Source organism: Sapajus apella, unplaced genomic scaffold (assembly GCF_009761245.1).
Source record: "Sapajus apella isolate SASKATOON/1434 unplaced genomic scaffold, GSC_monkey_1.0 scaffold5, whole genome shotgun sequence".
NCBI classification, from domain to species: Eukaryota; Metazoa; Chordata; class Mammalia; order Primates; family Cebidae; genus Sapajus; species Sapajus apella.
The window spans coordinates 49,683,427-49,704,239 of record NW_022436945.1 but is presented as its reverse complement, the minus strand read 5'-3'; the positions used below and the strand labels follow the sequence as shown (position 1 = coordinate 49,704,239).

Here is a 20,813-nt window from a genome sequence, read left to right as displayed (position 1 = left end):
TTCAACGTGACCTGTCTGACTGCCACCAGCCTTACAGTGGCACCTTGTCCTCATTGGATGATCAGCTCACATGCTCTGCTCTGGATGTAGCCTGTGAGTACTCCAGCCTGAAGCTCACAAAGCTCCAATGTCTTCTCAGGCATCCTCCACATGTTTTCTTTCTGAAACTTGTGCTGCTGAGACAGGCTGTCAATTCAGGCTGGCCATCTACACTGAGCCTGTTTTCAATCTTGCTCTGGTATCCAGTTTTGATCACATAAATCCAGAGGATGAAACTTCCTGTACTCCTGTCCCAAGTGACTCCTCTGTCATCTGGCTCCTTCTTTCAAGAGCAGGCTGTGGGCATGAAAGCTGAAAAGGGGTTAGGGCTTTTAACAAGCTCTTGCCCACAGTAGTTCATCTAGATGTATTTGTACAACAAACCTTTTTTTTTAAGATCTGGAATCTCTCCTTTCTGAAATTACGTTCCTACCTACATGCCTTCAATAAGGCAATTATCTCTTCTCTGGCCACCTACACATGTAGACACTTTTACACAACCATTTCACGTCAGGGGCACCCTAGCCCTGGAACCACAGCCCATGCCAGCTTTCCCGGGCACAGACAGAAAACGTGACATCACCTGCTTTTACCTCATGTCTGTCTTGTGGCCTAGGTCACAGAAAGACTTTAGAGAGAAGCATGAACAGCAGGGATGGGTGTCTAGGAGCACTTAACAAGGGAAAACTGAGACCATTCCTACTCAAGCCCTTTCTCCTTTTAGCTCCAACCCAGGAGACCTGTCCCCAAGGGACTTGCCGTGGAGACTTGAGTTACTACCTGTCAGAGTTGCAGGCTTCACAGACACAGCTGGAACCAAGTACCGGGGTGCCGATTTCTCTTGGACTACAGCTGGATCTAGGGTTCGACTGTGGAAATGGCTTAGCCACATTGGGCCTTTCCTCTACCTCCTGCAGCTTCACAGCCAATGCTGATCCTGGGACCCAATGTCCCTTTCAAGGTAGGGAAGGAAAGGGGATAGGAAGCTCTAATCCAGGTCTTGGTGACCTTGATGCTACGAGTTTAGGAGAGAATGTGGCCTCTTCATGCTCACTCAGGGTCATGCTGAAATCCATGATGCTCCAACCCAGTGAAGTGAGAACGAGCCTGGAGCTTAGGACAAAATCTGCTCTCAGGACCTGGGTTTGCCACTTCCTGGTGGTTCACCTTCGCCAAAGATTTTGTCTTTGGCGATGTAAATCTGTTTCCTCATCGGAGTTACCTAAAACATAGCATCTACTTATAATCATTGTTGAGAGTATTAATTATTATAATTTCCAAAAGGCCTGATTCAGTAACAATTGCTCAATAAACCTATATATAGGTGTTATCTAATCCACTTGTCTTTCTGCCAAATATACATTTATAAATTGACTTCACAACTATGCCTTCTCTGAGTCAGAGAAATTGTAACGCTCTCTGTTTTCTATAGACCCCTCTTCCCTTCCTTTCTCACACATACTCCTCTGCCAGTTTTCTTCCTCTTCTTCCCCATCCCTCATGATGCCAAATCTCCACTATCAGGCACTTTCAGTGACAACCTATGAGGTCTGTTCAGTTACAGTGTAAATCCTGGGCCCACAAGTCAGTCTCATGTCATGTCCAGCTCCTTCTTCCCACTATTTTCTGCAGTTTTTGAAAACAAAGGGCAAATCCGACATGGAAAGTATTCACATCAGTCTCTTTAATGAAAATTTGTTTAGTTCATCATCTCCGATCATGTCCATGGCCATGTCCTCAGTTTCCATCTCACAGAAACCACTTCTGCTCAGATTTCCTTAAAACCCTGGGTAGTGTTCATTGTCACTGTGTTCCTCTCAATATCTCCTCCTGGAGCCCCTTGGGCTGCCTCATGCTGATTTGTGAAGTCATACACTCAGCAGAGGAATGAAGGGACCCCTGTCGTCAGGAGGACAAAGGGTCACATAAGTAAATGAGCACTATATGGGCCCGTGGAGAGGACAGATGTTAGCGGCTCAGCAGGTGTTTGGGAATGCGCAGTCCCTGACACGTGCCATGATAACTTATTTAAACTCATTTCTTCCCACTGGAATCTCCTTTGGTTCTCTATGGATTCTCACACCCCTGGCCAAGAGTCACCCCACTGGCTCAGACACACACTCTCCTACTTACATTCCCTAGAGTCCAGAGCCTGATCAGGCATCAGGTGAGAGGACAGAGGGAATGCTTTTGTCTCATTCATATGTTCCTTCACCTGATGATTTTTCCTGTGGTCTAAAGATCATTTGCTTTTCCCACACCTTTTCTTTCTCATTCTTCTCATGTTTCTATTTTTTTTTCCAAGTTGAATGGACCAGAATAGTGATTTTAATATTATGTTTAGCATTTCCAAAACTCTATATAATATTTAATTAGATTAATACGTAAAGATGTATGCATTGATGTAATTTATCACATATGTTTTGTATATTTCCTGTGTATGCTACATATGGTATATATATATATACCATATGTCCCATAGGCTGCCACCCTGCCAGGCCCTTCCATCCCGATCCCCTGTTTGAACTCAGCTCTGATTTAACTTTCACTTTTATAATTTCTTACCTCCCCAAAGCAGAGAATACATACAGGGGCATTTCCTTGCTTTTGCCTTATCTACCTGGATGCTATTTGTATTTCTTAATCTTGTGTTTCTTGAATATTTTTGTGAATCAGGAGTGCCTTGGCTTCCTGACAAACTTGTCCTTACTGAGCAATGTAAGAAAGATCAACAAAAAAGAAAATATTGAAGTCACTCTATTGGCTTCCCCTCACACTTTGGACTTTCCTGTCCAAGGCCACATTTCTGATATGATGTCCTTTGGGTGGAAGAGAAAGTCACAGTAAGATCACGGATGCCAGTGGGTGTCATTGGCTATTGTTTAATTTTCAGAGCTGGATTTAGAGCCCTCTGTTGGAATGAAGAACCCTCTGCAGCTAGAAGGGGATGCAGTTGAATGCTCAGCAGACAACACACAAGAGCATCAAGTCACTGGACACATTCATGCCTCAAGTGTCCTGAAACCAAAGTCTATTAAAAGAAAACTCCGGTTCAGCAAGTGGATTCCCCGGCCTTCATGCTTAGGGTGCAAAGGTAATCCCATCTATGACCATTAGCTGCACTCACTTTTTCTTTCTCTCTGTCGATGGTGGCAGCTTATCCTCTCAATGCTTTTCCTCTTCCATGTGTTCTCTCCAGTGTCTGCTATAACCTCTGTCTTGTCTTCCCTCTGGGTGGCACCTCCCCTAACCACCAGGCCTTTTCTGTCCCCATCTCCTCTTTGCTCCCTGAACTGTTGTATTCCTTCTCCTTCTGCTGTCTTGAGAGTTTCTCTCATGGCCACAGGAGTGCCAGGTCTCATTGTCTTCATCCAACTGCATAGTTTCAGCTGCTGAACACAGGGTTCTTTGCTGGCATTGCACAGTCTCTTGGGAAATTTACCTTTCCTCCCTACATCCCCAACTCCATTATCTCTTTCTGCAGAAAGCATTGCTTTACTACATCATTTACACATAGGGTTTTCTCTTGCTTCGGCTTATGAGCAACCCAACTGATTCAACCCTTAATCTTCCCTTGCTCCTCTGAATGAGAAGTGTTGAAACTGAGCACAAAGAGCCCCACTTAGAAAACTAAACTAGAACCAGATGGGAGTTAGCTACTGGCCTGGAATCAGGTTTGTCTTCAGCTCCATATCTGCAGACTTGTGCCAATATAGATGGAGTTGCCATGGATTCAGTGTTCTCAGCTCATGGACCCATTTGAGCTGACATTAACTGGAGGACACTTATGACATTATAAATGGATATCACTTCAAAAGTTCAGGCAGAGGGCAGGACTTCAAAACTGCATACATCGTTAGGTACATCATTCTAATCTCTCTCCCTTTTATTCTCATTTCCACTACTACAAGTCCAGTTAATGGTCTAAATGCCACTCAGATGAATCTTGAGGCCAGCTTACATGAGATAGCATTTTCTGAATTGACTTTGAGAAAAGTGACTCCAGGAACAGCTTTATGTATGCACAAGATGACAGGCAAGAATCTATCCACAGGACAGTCTTTGCTTTTGCCCAGCCCAATGGATAAGAGAGAGCTTTCACTGAAGTTGTCAGAGAGAAGACTAAAATCCATGGAACCACTGGGAACAAATGCACTCATGAGATAAACATTGAAAGGAAAAAAAATGATGGGAAATTGGGTTGTTCTATTTAGTATCTCTATCTCATGTTGCCATGTGATAAACACCTGGTGAGGTTTCAATTAAGATGAATGACTTGATGTCACACCTTGAGATTCTCACTCACATGGCCTGGGGTGTGGTTTGGGTGTGTGTAATTTTAAAATATTCCCATGTGACTCTAATCTGTGGCTAAGGATATGAAGTACCACTGGTCTTCTATGATCTCAGGTTACCAACATGGAAGTGCCCCATGTGTTTAGCTACTCCAAATGCTGAGCCTCCGTCAGCCTTTGATGGCACCTATATTCCCCTCTCAACAGCACTGTTTGTATAGCATAGAAAAAAGCAAGAAGAAAAACAAGAAAATTTATAGATTAGACCTTTAGCCTCTGCTTGAAGCTCACTTGCTCAATTTTGAAAACAAGATGGAGTGAGAAATAATCATTACATTAACATCTAATGTACAGAAATAATATCTCTCGTATTACATATAGTGGAATTTAGTATTTTCTTTGGCAGTTTAAAATAAAACTTCCAGTTTACATTTAACCACACATATTTTACAGCCCACTAATTGGCTCGGCACTGCAATGTGAACATTTTACTTTCAGTCAGTTATTGTCCTTCTGCGAAGCCCTGAAAGAGAACTTACTAGTCTCACTCTCCTGAAGAGAATGCAATAAGGAATCAAGATTGAAATTTTCAAGAGCTCTTATACGAATACTTCTTTATGACACTCCTGACACTGACATTAAATATTAAAAAGTAAACTTTTCCCAAAATGTACTTTGGAAAACAATGAGTGGGAGGGGAGAGTGTAGTAAAACACAAACTAATCCTTTTCACTTTGTACTTCAGAGTTTTGTTGGTCTAGATATTGAGAAGATTTCTAGAAATCCCGTAAGGTGTAACCAGGTGTGGAATCAACTTCCAGGCATTAGGGAAAAGAAGTAGGATCATAATTACACTCCCTGCTCTCTCTTTGCATCTCCTTTTTAAGTGTCTTCTTTTCTTTTAATTTTCTTTCTTTCCTGATCTTCTTTGAAAGAATACTTACAAATATATTTTTTTCTTTAAAAAATTATTTTAACCAACCCAAAAAGCACCACAGACATCATATTTCTTATATTTTTTGTAAAAGCTTATTCCTATCATAGCCAAGTTGACACAACAGCATCTCATGGCTGTTGAGACCTCCAGATTGGAGCCTTTCCCCTCTCTTCCCCCAATATTTATTGAAAGGGCCTTAGTTCGTGGGTTTTAATTTGTGGGTTTTCAATAACAAGTCATGTGGCCTTAGTCCAATGATATCCGAGTGGCATCACTACACCTCTGTTTTAAATGTTGGAAGTGGACGTGGATGTTGTCTGAGCTTCCTGCTGCTTCTTATATCCAGAGTTCCTCCCATAGCCTCCTGCTCCTCCCTAGAAGACTGGGACATGGAGTTTAAGGGAGTGGGTTTTTCTGCAGAGGACCTTCCTTTTCTGCAGCCCTCTGTCTGATCATGTATGATTGATGCTGAGCACATCCTCACTGGGAGGAAAAGCCATCACTCTCCACCAGACAAAGGGGATCAGGAGGAAAGGGGCTGATATTCTCGGCTGCCTGTTGGGCATAGGCAGGGTCCCTATATCCTGCACCACAGGCTGACTGGAAGTTGAGGGAAATTCAGTGGTGTTTTCTTCTCACTTGTGAATGGGGCTTCCCCTTTCAGCCAGCCCAACCCTCACCCTCAGCTCCAGCTCCCAGCAGGAGATCAGTTTGCCCCTGGGATATCACCACTTAGCAAACCCTCTAAACTCAGTTTTCAAAAGGACCTGACAGAAATGCTTATTTGAGGATTTTTTCTCCCTCCCCTATAGGTACCAAATACTACCAGAAGGATTCAAAGGATGAAAAGATGCCAAAAAAGTGGCTTTTCCAATTGATGAGAAAAAACTAAGACAGCAAAGCAAGTTCAAGTCCAAATACAATGACCCTACAGGGAACCTTCACAGAGGATTGAATTTTAGACCACAGAATGCTCTTGCTGATTTCAACCCACCAGGCTCCTTTGATTTGAGAAGCCACAGTCCATCCTAGTCCAATTGTGATTAATACCTAGGGAGACCAATTCTCAGATGGACGCACAGCATTAACAAGCCTTAGCCCTGCTCCTCTCAATTTGCATCCTGTAGAGAACAAAAGTCCAGAGCCACTGGGATGAGACAGCATGTCACCCGGGACTCTGCCAGGGTAGAGTATGAACAGTGCCATGTTCTTGCTGAAAATATTTAGCCTGAATTTCATAGGAGGTAATCCTCAAACAATTGCAGAAGGTAGAACATTGAACAGGACAACTGACTTGTCTCCTTCAAATAGTCCATGTTACCACCAAGAACACAACGAAATGACCAAGAGACATTTTTGGTTCAAAAAAAGTAAAAACTATGTAGCTTATCAGTTTTAGTCATTTGGAACCCCAAACATCGCTTCCTCTTTTGGTTGTTGTGATTGATGGTGGTGACATGGACTTCTTTGTAGAGGACAGGTCAGCTGTCTGGCTGAAAGCTCTGCATTCAGAAGTCGCCTGAAAATGTCTTCATGATTAAATTCAGCCTAAACATTTAGCAAGGAACATTGCAGAGTCATGCTGTGAGCTTCCTCCCTCAGCCCACCTGCAGGCAGAGAAAACCCAGTGTCTTCATCCCCATTATTCTGATACTAGGACGTTCACTTGGTTAAGGAGAGGGTCTATCAGCTCTGTCCCTTTTAAAGACACCTTATTTATAATTTGAAAGTGGTTTGAAACAGCATGAATATCCTGTATTTTGACAATCTCCCTCTGAGCATTTCATCATCAATTAATCACCCCTGCCTGGGTCAGTTATTATATTTATGTTTTTAGAATCTCAAAATTTTACTATATACTTTTTTTTGTTGGCATTCTTTGTAAAAAAAAAAAAACAAAAAACTATATATTCCCTGCTCAAATTTTAACTTTCAACCAGAATTAATTTTAATTTGTTTTTGCTGCCATTCTGCTGTGATAAAAAATATTCTCTGTCACAAATTTAACTTTAATCTACTGGGCATCCACGCATCATCCCACCACATGCCACTCTTGTCTTCACTGTGGAGCTTCTAAAACTGGAATGACAGAATGGCCCCCTTACTTAGCTCCCTGTACTTGGTTCTGCCATGGAGGGATCATGCGGACTCCAGTTGCGTGCACATGAATCCATATGGAGCTTTTCCTGATGTTCCACTACACTCTGTATAGACATTAATTTTAGTTTATTAGTTACAATGTTTAAGTTTTAAATCTAATTAAATTTTTTTTGTCTATCACTCTTAACTACTGGATTTTTTACATAAAGTGTTTTATGTTTTTATTGTTATGATTGGTTTTGGCAGATAAGAATATATTCTTATTTCCCTGATGGCATTCTAAACTCTTCCATATTTTAGTCTATATTTACAATATGTGGCAGGTTGTATTTTCCGTATTTCTTTGTTGATGTTATTTGTTTTCTTTTTGTGTTTGTGTGTATGTGTGTGCCTTTCATTTGTTATTTAGGAAGGGTTGTATAGCTCCTGTTTAACATTGCACTAAAAAATTTTTGACATCACTAATACCCTTTTAACTTAATACACTTCTATTTGGTTTATAAGTTTTAAATTACATCTTTCAACTTCAAAATTGTACCACTATGACAATCAAAGACATTATTTTCCTCTTCTCTAACCTCTTTACTTGCCATTTCTTATTTGTTATTTCAACCCAAACATAAAGGGACAGCCTTTGTGCCCTACCTGTCCCCACCTTGGTTTTGGGCTTAGATCTACAATTAAATACATTGATGCACATGCTGTTCAAAAGTGCATCCGAAGCATCACTTGTTGACTGGTATTTATCCTTAACAGAGGCCTCATGAGGGAATCAAGTCTCACTGAGTTTTGCATGCTTAATGAACTTTTCCCACTGTCTTGATACATGGATAGGATCACTGGATAAGGTACTTGCCCAAAATGTATTTTTCCTGGTGATTTTAGGAAATATTGTTGGGCTTTGTGGGACAGGCATGTGTGTTTTCATTCTGGGATTCTATTTTGTTCTACCAGGACCTTTAATTTCTACCAGTTACTTCATTCGTTCTCTTCACCACAAGTCTCCTTCCTTTGACCAGGCCCCTGCATCTCCCAGCAGTTCTGCCCTTCAAAGATTGGCCCCTCTGGCCCTCTGCACAGTGAAGCCCATGCCTTTCAATTCCCCAGTAGCAGGGTTCTGATCCACCAAGTCTCAGCCATGTTCTGTGTTTCTCCACACTCAAATTTTTACCACAATGACACACGTGTGTATATATGTATATATATATATATTTATATATATATATATATATATATAAATGTGTGTGTGTGATTTTTTAATTTGTATATATATACGCACATGTATATAAATTGTGTGTATATATATACAAATTAAAAATTAAAAATGTGTATATAAATTGTAGATCTAAATTAAATATATACATACGTGTATATATGTATATGTAAATACATATATGTATATATATTTATATTTTTTAAATTATCTTTCAATATACATAATCTTAGGGATGGAACCAAAGTCTAAACACAAAATTCATTTAAGTTTTACATATAAGTTTGCTGTCGGTCCACGCTGCCTGTCATGCTGCCCACCCGTCCAGCGTCCACCGCCGCCATGGGAGTGCAGGTGGAAACCATCTCCCCAAGAGAGGGGCGCACCTTCCCGAAGCGCGGCCAGACCTGCGTGGTGCGCTACGCCGGGATGCTTGAAGATGGAAAGAAATTTGATTCCTCCCGGGACAGAAACAAGCCCTTTAGGTTTATGCTATGCAAGCAGGAGGTGATCCGAGGCTCGGAAGAAGCGGTTGCCCAGATGAGTGTGGGCCAGGGAGCTAAACTGACTACATCTCCAGATTATGCCTACCGTGTCACTGGGCACCCAAATATCATCCCACCACATGCCACTCTTGTCTTTGATGTGGAGCTTCTAAAACTGGAATGACAGGAATGGACTCCTCCCTTAGCTTTCTGTCCTTGGGTCTGTCATGGAGGGATCCTGGTGCCCCCAGATGTGTACACATGAATCCATATGGAGCTTTTCCTGATGTTCCACTACACTCTGTATAGACATCTGCCCCGACTGAATGTGTTCTCTCACTCAGCTTTGCTTCCGACATCTTCATTTCCTCTTCCCCTTTATCCTCGTATGTGTGTTTACCTAAACCATATGCCATAAATCTCAAGTTATTCATTTTATTTTGTTTCATTTTGGGGTGAAGATTCAGTTTCAGTCTTTTGGGTCTAAGTTTCCAATGAAGTACATGATCAAGTATTAAGAGTACAAGTGATAGGTTAAATTTACAATAGGAATTGGTGTTGTGGGGGGTTGCAAGAATATTTTATTTTAATTTTTTGGATGAAATTTTTATCTATTATATATTAAACATTCTTGCTGCTGCGCTGCAAAGCCATAGCAGATTTGAGGCGCTATTGAGGGCTGAATTATTCTCCAAGTTGAGAGATGTCCTTGGGTTAAAATAAAAGCCCTACCTAAAACTGAGGTGGGCATGGGGAGAGCCTTTCCCTCCACCAGTCCCACCGTACCCTCTCCTTAAACCCTCTGCCTTTGAAAGCAGGTCATTTTCACTGCGATGTTGGACACTGCAGGTATCTAACTGTCCCTGAGCCAGCAGGGACCTCTGAAGCCTTCTTTGTGGCCTGGCTTATTTATTTATTTTTTTCCCATCCTGTGGTTTTTCTAATGGATTTTCAGAAATTTTGTAATCTCATAACTTTCCAAGCTCCACCACTTCCTAAACCTTGAGAACTTTAAAGGACTGTTTAAAATGAAGGTGTTGTTTGTCGACTTAAGACCCAATGAAAGCCCAGCCATCATGATGAATCCTTGAATGTTCTCTTAAGAAAATGTTGCTGGTCATCGCAGCTTCAGCATCTCATGTTTATTGATGCTTGGCTCCCTCTGCTGATCTCAAAGTTTCCTGGCTTTTCCTCCCTCAGCCCCTTCTCACCCCTTTGCTGTTCTGTGTAGTGATTTGGTGAGAGAAATTATTGCTGCCCCCTCCCCCCAGTACCATATATGAGTTTCAAGTTTTATTTTGCAATAAAATTGCTTTATGCCAGCTTTTCTAAAAAAAATAATAAGTTTTATATATGCCTTATACCCACAGCCTGAAGCTAATCTTATGCAATATTTTAAATAATGTTGTGCATGAAACAAAGTTTGTGTGCATTGAATCTTCCACTTATGGCATCATATTGGCACTCAAAGAGTTTCAGATTTTGAAGCATTTTTGATTCCGATTTTCAGATTGGGGATACTCAACTTATACCATTAAATCTCTGGACCGTAAAATCATGAGTATTTTTTCCTCTGTGATCTCCTATATTCTCTATATGATAAATATGCACCAGTTTCATAATCAGAAATGAAATTACAAAGGTAATTTAAAAACATAAATGAAATTGGTATGAAGGAGAGAATATTAAGGTTGCTGAAAAAATCATTCTAATATAACCCAGTTAGCTAATGTAGCTTTTTTTCCTTGGGATTAATTGCCTCAGACAGCATGTAATCAGAATTAAAATGTTAGAATAAAATAGGTGTATTTTAATCTATTTTTTAAAACTTACTAATTTTATAATAGTTGATTTTCCTAGTCACCACTGTTTTCTCAAATAACCTTTGTTCTTCCAGGGGGAGCATGGTAATATTTCATTGCAAGAAAAGTGTTGTTTATGATGCTATTCATTGGCTCATCCTGTTGGGTCGAAAAGGCTACCAGGAAGTTTGTGAAGGTTGCTTTGTGGGTAGCAGGAACTTCTGAGGTTTAACAAATAAATTTGGCAAATAAATCTCTGACAGGTGCAGTTGGTAGCCAGTACTCCAATTCATTCATGTGCAATTTTGGTTACTGTAGCCAAGACATAATCAGGTTGGTAATGATTTAATAATCCAAATAATATTTTTAGATTCAGTGATGTACATGAAGAGCAATGGTCTTCATTCTGTGCTTTTATTTTTGGTAGCACTGCTAATGTTTTCAGACCAACTTACCTTTTTACAATTAAAAAAAAATATTGTTTTAGAGTTGGTGTCTCACTCTGTCACCCAGGCCAGAATGCAGAAGTGAGATCATAACTCACTTCAGCCTCAACCTCCTGGGCTCAAGTGATCCTATCACCTCAGCCTCCTGAGTAGCTGGGACTACCAGGCATATGCCATCAAATCTGGCCAACTACGCTTATTTTTAAACATTGTTTCTTAAGAGAAGACATAATGGCATTTAGTGTGATAGTGTATTCTAAACAATTTATGATTATGATTATGATTTATGGTCCCCAAATATTAATATTTCCAGTATAATTCTGTCTGCAGAAGAATGGGAATAATAAAGCATTGTTCTCTTCCTCCAATATTAAGATTTTTGAGTTAATATACTGCTTTAAAGTGTAGAGTGTGTATCTCATGATTCTTTCGATATACCTTGGAGGAAGGCAGAGAAGGGATTATTAATTAGGTTTTGTACATAAAGAAACTGGAACTTAAGAGATTTTCAGTAAATGTGCTAGAAGTTAAAGATGTCTAAGAGAAGAAAATGTGAACTATGATGATATTTAGAAAGGACAAGGTGATTGGAACAAGACAAACCTGGCTATGAATCATGATTCTGTCATTTGGTAAAGTCACTCAATCTCTCTGATAACCAGTTTTCACATATGAACAAAACATATTAAGTCCAACTTTGCTAGATCATTATAAGACTTAAATAGAAATAATATGATAAGCATGTCGAATTTAGGATATTTCTTTAACAGCTATCTTCATTCATTTCTTTTAAATATCTTTATGTTTAGGAGACAGTTATAGCTGAATATTTTACGTATGGAAACAAGCATGACTTGGGGGATGCAGTTAGAGACAATTTTAACTCTTTGCTAGGGTCACTTTGAATATATTCTGTGGGATTAATTCTTTCCTTGCTCTAGATGAAAGGGCAACTCCTACAACTTATCACTTCCAGTTAATGAAAAGTTCCTCAAAAAAGTAACACATATGAAGATAGTCATCAAAACTTCAATCTCAATTTAAAGCTAAAACTTCTCCCTCCACTCAGGCCAGCTGCAGGTCAAAAGCCTGCAGTGGAGAAGGTGGACGTGTTTGCCTATTTCTTTTTTCTCCTTCTAGGATTCTTCCTTCTCTAGGTCACTAACCACATCAGAGTCACAACAACGTAGAGAGGAGAGGAAGCAGGCGGTTAGCAGATTCTTACTTGAGTGCAGTTGAGAGCAGCACTGAGTTCTCTGCCCTGAGAGTTTTTAAAGCTCTCTCTTTCTCTTTTGGGTCATTTTTGTTAGTTATCAGGAGACTCCTTACACCACCCTGTTACCATGGATCTCTCATGTAATTTCTTGGTCGGTATCATTCACTCTCCTCCCTGGCCGGTCACTTATGTCTCCTTTTTCAGTTCCTAGACATCTAATGGTGCCTCTGAGGGTTTTTCCCCCTGCTGAAATCTGTATCTCTCCCAGACATCCCTTTCAGAAAAAAATCTAAGACAACCCCACCCTGACTGTCTTGCATGGCTCACATGTGGGACAAGAGAATAATTCTTATATTCTTTGTTTCAAAAAACTCTGAGTGAGTAATTTGCCCAAGGCAGCAGCTTCTCTTTCACCTTATTGTGTGAACTGTTAGCTGACATTTCTTAATTATATTTGCTGTGTCTTCAAAACCCATGAGACTTGCATCAAAGTTTGTTTCTGTCATGAAGGGGGAATCAGAAATGTGGTGTATACATGCAATAGGATATTATTCAGCTTTGAAAAAGAAAGAAATTATGACATATTACAATATGAATGAACCCTGAGGACATTATGCTAAATGAAATAAGCCAGTCACAAAAGGACAAATACTCTATGGTTTATTTATATGAGGTACTTAGAGTAGTCAAATTCATGGAGTAGACTGGTTGTCACCAGGGGCTTGCAGCAGAAGGAATAAGTAGTTACTCTTAATGGGTACAAAATTTCCGTTTCATAAGGTGAAGAGGTCTAGAGTTTCATTGCACTAGTGCTAATGTACTTAAGGCCACTGAGCTGTACACTTAAAAATGGTTAAGATGATAAATGTTATGTACATTTTATCACAATTTAAAAATTAGGCCAGGCTTGGTGGCTCATACCTGTGATCTAGGCAGTTTGGAAAGCCCAGGTGAGAAGATTACTTCAACCCAGGAGTTTGAGATCAGACAGGGCAAAATAATGAGACCCAGGTTTTAGAACAAGATTAAAAATTACCTGAGCATAGTGGTGCACGTCTGTATTCCTAGCTACCCAGGAGGCTGAGGCAGGAGGATCTATTGAGCCCAGTTTGAGGTTGCAGTGAGCCATGATTATACCATTGCACTCCAACCTGGGAAACCCTGTCTCTATAAAATAACATTAACTTTAACCAACTCATTCCATTTTTGCAGCATAAAGTTGCATTATATACTTCAGGCTTAAATAGATGACTGAGTCATGAATAAATCATTCACAGGGCTTATCAACGTCCTGACTCAATATGAACCTTTAATTTTATTATTGGTGGAAGGATGCTGGTGTAATTGTATTTGCAATATATAATGTAATTTTAAAATATAAATGCATTACATTTCTTTTGTTGGTTTATTTTAGATATATTGTAGTACACAGTGAGTCAATATGGAATGATAATTTTTTAAAAACAAAAAAGTGTTATATTCAGGTTTTAAATCATAACATTTTAGTTCTGTATCATTTGTTGGTGTATTTCAAGGATCTATAACTGTAATGATGACTTAAAAAGTAAACATCCGCCTATCTTTTCTTTCCTCTTACCCCCTCCTGCCTGCACTCACCTTTCGGCTTTTATAATCTAGCCCTAAACCGTTCTTCATCTTTAAGTCACAGCACCCTCTACTGAACTGTTAGCAACATTACATTGTGGCCGTTTTTCCATTAGTGGTTGCCTTTTTTTCACAAGTAAAATATAATTTTCAAAATAATATGTAGAAAATGCACTACAGAGATGAACTCTCTGCAAATCCAATTGCTCTCAAACTATTTGAAACGTGTTACAATTATACAAGTACGGCTACATTACTGCACAGATACAAGTAGTTATAAGTTTGAGGATACAATCAGACTTTAAAAGACACTCAGTTTTTTAGTATATTTAGCAAAAAAGCATGAAAGAAAATAGCAAAAGTCCTATTTAAAAATGAATAATGAATGATTTAAGAAATGTGCATTTGAAATTTTTGTCTGCAGAGTGTTAGCTGTTAAAATAAATATTAGGGGAACAATTTTAATAAATTCTTAGGTTAATTGTTATGTATCTGACCCAAATTTCTTCTAGCTATAGAACCCTTTAGGTTTGATAAAGCTTTTCCCTGTATCCCCTGCAGATTATACGCTGCAGGACTGAGAGTTTTGTTGGTTTTCTTCACTGCTGCATCCCCTATATGAAGATCTCTGTATGACACATAGTAGGCTCTCAATAAATATTTAATAGTTGAATGAACAAAGTACATGGAAAGAAACGTCTATTCACACCTGCTTTGCACTTTGAAAGGCACAGAAGACCTTATTACAGAGCCACTTGTGATTAGTCCTTTTATTTCCGTCTTACTTATAGCCCTTTTTTCTTAGAACTTTGTTCATCATTGTTATAATACGGTTCCTAACTCTTCAGTGTTTGGATCTGTTCTTGTAAAACTTTATACACCTAATATAATTGGGGAGAAATAGTTTTTATAAGAAAATTCACGTAACTAGGGGAAAGCAATTTATATAAGACAATCATGTAACTGGCCTTCTCTTTAAATAGTCCTATGTAAACTTTTTATTAATGTAGTAGCAATTCTCCTGTCTTCTCAAGCAAAGAATGTAGGTAATCATTAGCCTGTTTTGGAATTATGCTATATTTTTGTTTGTGTTAATATCTATGATTGCCTTGTGTTGTAATGAAATTCTAGCTTGGATGTTAGCTTTTCCTCCACCCAAAGGTCACTTATGTCATTGTGCCTGGCTCTGACATTCCTGACCACCCCTCAGCAACCCTTTAGGCTTTTCTGCTTTGAACCTACTCTTCCACTGGAAAGCAAGTGGACAAATATGACAAGTACCAGATACTAAATAAAATTGAGTATGTCTCCAAGTAAGGACCAAAAATCATGGTTTCAGTGCACAGCCTCTGTGTGAAGTTGACAATATGATCTTCATATGAATGAGGTATTATCTCCATGTATCTATCACCTAACAAATAGAACAAATTTTTCTCATGTAACATGTTATCCTATAATGAAAGCTGGGAAAGTTTGGAGACTTTATAAACTTTTTCAGTAGAAATGTATTCTAAAAGTAGATAAGAAACAACATCAATTATACTCAGTGCTCATTATATACATTGCATTTTGCCTGTCAGTGCTTATTTGAAATGTCTCCTACACAAACAGGAACACATGTGGGTATTAGGAAAAAATTTGGTTTATTTTTAATTCACCCTTTCTTTTATAAATTTGGCCCCAAAATAAGCAGAAGGAATGTATTATCCAGGGAATTTTTGCAACCAATGCTAGCTCTATCGTGCCCTGTGATTCTCTTTGGTTAAGGATGGATCACACACTATGCACCTAGCATGCTATTTCCTTTTTTCTTAGTGACCGTTGTGAGTATGGAATCATCATTGCTTCCATTCATCTTTGCAGCCCTCTTCATGCCAGCTTTCTAACCCCTCCTCCATGATGCTGGTAGCATCAGAGACAGTGTCACAAGTGGATAAATTGCAGGGAGGTAAATTATCTGGTGTAACTTCACCTTTAGACATCAAACTAGGCAACAACGACGCGTATTCCATCTGTCTAACATCACCTTGACCACTTTTACTATACAGTACTGCTGACCTGATACAGTATTATAAGGTTGGTTTTGTTTTGATCACACAGGGACACTTTGCAAAGGGACATATAACACAGGCAAACCTGAGGAGTGGTACAGTCTGAGGAAGTTAGGGAGGGCTTTTTAAAGGGCATTAGAGCTTTGTACATTAAAAATGATTAATTTACAAAAAAAAAGTTGCAAGCACACTTTAAAGAATGACTATCTATGTTCACCCAGAGATTCCATCCAAGTTTCACCAAATGTTCCAACAGCATCCTTTGGGATCACATATTACACTTACTTGTCAGATTTCTTTAGTTTCCTTCAATTCAAAAAATATAGTCATTCCCTGACCTTTGTGGGCTTTGTATATTTGAAGGTTACAGGCTGGTTATTCTGCAGAATATCCTAATTTTGGTTTGTCTGATGTTTCCTTGTGATTAGATTCAGGTTATGCATTTTGTTGGGACCGTCACAGAAGTGATGTTCTCTCTTTGCTGCACCACATGACCCCGATTTTATTTCCTGTTCCTGGTGACATTAATGTTGGACATTAGGGTAAGCTAGTATTTGCTGAGCTTCTTCACTATAAATTCTTTGTTCCATCTGTAATGTATAATGTTTCATTGAGACACAGTTTGAAACAAGGTAATTATCATATTTCTTCTCCAAATCTTACCCACTGAGTGTTAGCACTGATATTTCTTAACTGAATTTCTTTTACCATGATGATCACCAGATGGTGATATCCTAATTTCATCATCGCACCAACATTTATTAGTGGGCATTCAACTTTAGAGAAGGAATTTCTCTTACCCCATTTGTATGACATCCATGTGGATTGATGGCTTCCTATTTTATGTAATGTTATATAATCTGGTAACACCATTTATTTTGATACCCAAATTGTCTTAGGTTTGGCCAGGGAGAACACCTCAAGCTGATTCTGTGTCCTTTTGCACATCTACATTCTTTGAGCACTTACTAACTGGTGAAGCAAGATGTATTGTCCTTCTTTTGTAGCTTTGTTGTCTCTACTCTGCAACCAGTTATTTCTGCAAGGTGCCCTAGTTTCTTTAAGAGAATGATATTTAGAAAGAAAGATCTGGGTACTGGATGTGCTCAGTGCTACTAGGCCCTATCAGTGGACAGAGGTAGAAAATACATGTATGTAAGTGTGTACAAACATACAGCCAGATTACACACACACATACACAAATCCCTTTATATTTCTGCATCTAAAAATAGTGAAAACCATGTACTCACACCAGTACTACTAATTATAATCCAACACTATAGGGTTCATTCTATCTTAACTCTTTTCATATTTCAACTCACTTCTCTGACTTAGCTCTCATTATCCTTAACATATTTATTTGCTCAGTCTCCATGTGTATGACCAATCTCTCAGCCTCATCAGGCTATTTCTCTTCTCATCCACATTCCTTCCTGAGTTCTGACTCTGGTTGGGCAGTTTTCCTCATTCAAACCTGCCTAATGACTTTAATCTGAGAAGAAAGGAAGGAAGGAAAGAAGGGAGGGAGGGAGGGAGGGAAGAGGAAAGGAGGGAGGTGGGGGCTTTACATATAAAAAATAAGTGTAGTCTATCAATTCAAGTACCATGATTATCGATTCTTGGATGTACAAAATGTGTTTTTTGAATGTTAAATATATCAGTCTTTAGGATATAATTTAAATGAATTCTGAACACCTAGAAACAGTTTTAATATAGCCTCTTTAATAATTTCAAAATGCAGGCCGGGCGCGGTGGCTCACGCCTGTAATCCCAGCACTTTGGGAGGCCGAGGCGGGTGGATCACGAGGTCAAGAGATCGAGACCATCCTGGTCAACACGGTGAAACCCCGTCTCTACTAAAAATACAAAAAATCAGCTGGGCATGGTGGCACGTGCCTGTAATCCCAGCTACTCAGGAGGCTGAGGCAGGAGAATTGCCTGAACCCAGGAGGCGGAGGTTGCGGTGAGCCGAGATCGCACCATTGCACTCCAGCCTGGGTAACAAGAGCGAAACTCCGTCTCAAAAAAAAAATAATAATAATAATAATAATAATAATTTCAAAATGCTCAGGTATATAGTTTTTAAGGCAGTTTGAATTTAACACAACTATTTTGAAATGAGAGGTATTTACATAATTTAGTAATGACGGCAATTTTCTGGTAACTGAGTGCCATATTTTTATGATTGAGAATTGTTTGCATTTATTTTGGGGGGTGGAGTGGGGTTAGTAGACAGGCACAGCAAGAGACAGAATCTGTCTTGCCTGGAATTCTGTCTCCTAAATGACTTGGAAAACCTGATGACATTTCCAATTAGCTTAATATGATGTAAGTGAGCCAAAAATTAAAATGATTGTTTCACTAAAGACAATTAGGAAACCCAAATTCAAAACTTATTACACAATGAAATTAAACTACCAGAGGTCTTCTGTGATGCACGATGGCCGAATAGGAAGAGCTCCAGTCTCTAGCTCCCAGAGAAACTGATGCAGAAGACGGGTAATTTCTGCATTTGCAACTTAGGTACCCAGCTCATCTCATTGGGATTGGTTACCAGTGGGTGCAGACACAGAGAGTGAGTCAAAGCAGGGTGGGCATTGCCTCACCCAGGAAGTACAAGGGGACACAGAACTCCCTCCACTAGACAAGTCAAGCCACAAGAGATTGTGCCCTGAGAAACAGTGCTATCTGGCCCAAGGTCTTCGCAACCTGCAGACCAGTAGATTCCCCTGGGTGTCTACGCCACCAAGGCCCTGGGTTTCAAGCACAAATCTGGGCAGCTGTTTGGTAGACACTGAGCTAGCTGCAGGAGTTTCTTTGGTACCCCAGTGGCACCCGGAACACCAGCAAGATAGAACTGTGCACTCCCCTGAAGGGGGGCTGAAGCCAGGGAGCCAAGTGGTCTTGCTCAGCATATTCCACTTCCATGGAGCACAGCAAGCTGAGAGCCCCTGGCTTGAAATTCTCACCACCAGCATAGCAGTCTGAAGTCGGCCTGGGACACTTAAGGTTGGTGGGGGACAGGGTGTCTGCCATTACTGAGGCTTGAGTAGGTTGTTTTCCCCTCACCGTGTAAACAAACGCATCAGGAAGTTTGAACTGGGTGGGCCACCACAGCACAGAAAAGCCACTGTAGCCAGGCTGCCTCTCTAGATTCCTCCTCTCTGGGGAGGGCATCTCTGAAAGAAAGACACCAGCCCCAGTCAGAAGTTCATACATAAAACTGCCATCTCCCTGGGATGTAGCACCTGGGTAAGGGTGGCTATGGGTGCAGCTTCAGCAGACTTTCACATTCCCATCTGATGATACCCAGGCAAACAGAATCTGGAATGGACGTCCATCAAACTGCAGCAGAACTGCAGAAGAGGGGCCTGTTAGAAGGAAAACTAACAAACAGAAAGCAATAACATCAACATCAACAAAAAGGATGCCCGCACAAAAACCCCATCTGAAGGTAACCACCATCAAAGATCAAAGGTAGATAAATTCACAAAGATGAGGAAAACCAGCACAAAAAGGCTGAAAATTCCAAAAAGCAGAATGCCTCTTCTCCAAGGGATCACAACTCCTTGCCAGCAAAAGAACAAAACTGAATGGAGAAAGAGTTTGACAAATTGATGGAAGTAGGCTTCAGAAGGTGGGTAACAACAAATTCCTCCAAGCTAAAGTAGCATGTTAGAACCCAATGTAAGGAAGCTAAGAGCTTCAAAAAAAGGTTACAGGAACTGCTAACTACAATAACCAGTTTAGAAAAGAACATAAATGACCTGATGGAGTTGAAAAACACAGCACAAGAACTTTGTGTAGCATACACAAAGTATCAACAGCTGAATCAATCAAGCAGAAGAAAGGATATCAGAGATTGAAGATCTATGTAATGAAATAAACCATGAAGTCAAGATTAGAGAAAAAAGAATGAAAAGGAACAAACAAAACCTCCAAAAAATATGAGACTATGAAAAGACCAAACCTACATTTGATTGGTATACCTGAAAGTGATGGGGAGAATGGAACCAAATGGGAAAACACACTTCAGGATTTTATCCAGGAGAACTTCCCAAACTAGCAAGACAGGCTAACATTCAAATTCAGAATATAGTGAGAATATCACTAAGATACTCCTCGAGAGGAACAACCCCAAGATATATAATTGCCAGATTCACCAGGGTTAGAATGAAGGAAAAAGTGTTAAGGTCAGTGAGAGAGAAAGGTGAGGTCAAACACAAAGGGAAGCCCATCAGATTAACAGTGGGTCCCTCTGCAGAAACCCTACAAGCCAGAAGAGACTGGAGGCCAATATTCAACATCCTTAAAGAAAAAAATTTTCAACCCAGAATTTCATATCCAGCCAAACTAAGCTTCATAAGCGAAGGAAAAATAAAATCCTTTACAGACAAGCAAATGGTGAGGGAGTTTGTCACCACCAGGCCTGCCTTACAAGAGCTTCTGAAGGAAGCAGTAAGTATGGAAAGGAAAAACCGATACCCAGCCACTGGTAAACATACCAAAATGTAGACACCATCGGCACTATGAAGAACTACCTCAATTAATATGCAAGATAATCAGCTAGCATCATAAAGACAGGATCAAATTCACACATAACAATAGTAACTTTAAATGTAAA

At 39.8% G+C, this 20,813-nt stretch overlaps 1 pseudogene; it reads left to right on the top strand.

Moving 5' to 3' along the window:
- Positions 1–8,868: 8,868 nt before the first annotated feature.
- Positions 8,869–10,035, top strand: LOC116548794 (annotated as a pseudogene).
- Positions 10,036–20,813: the final 10,778 nt, after the last annotated feature.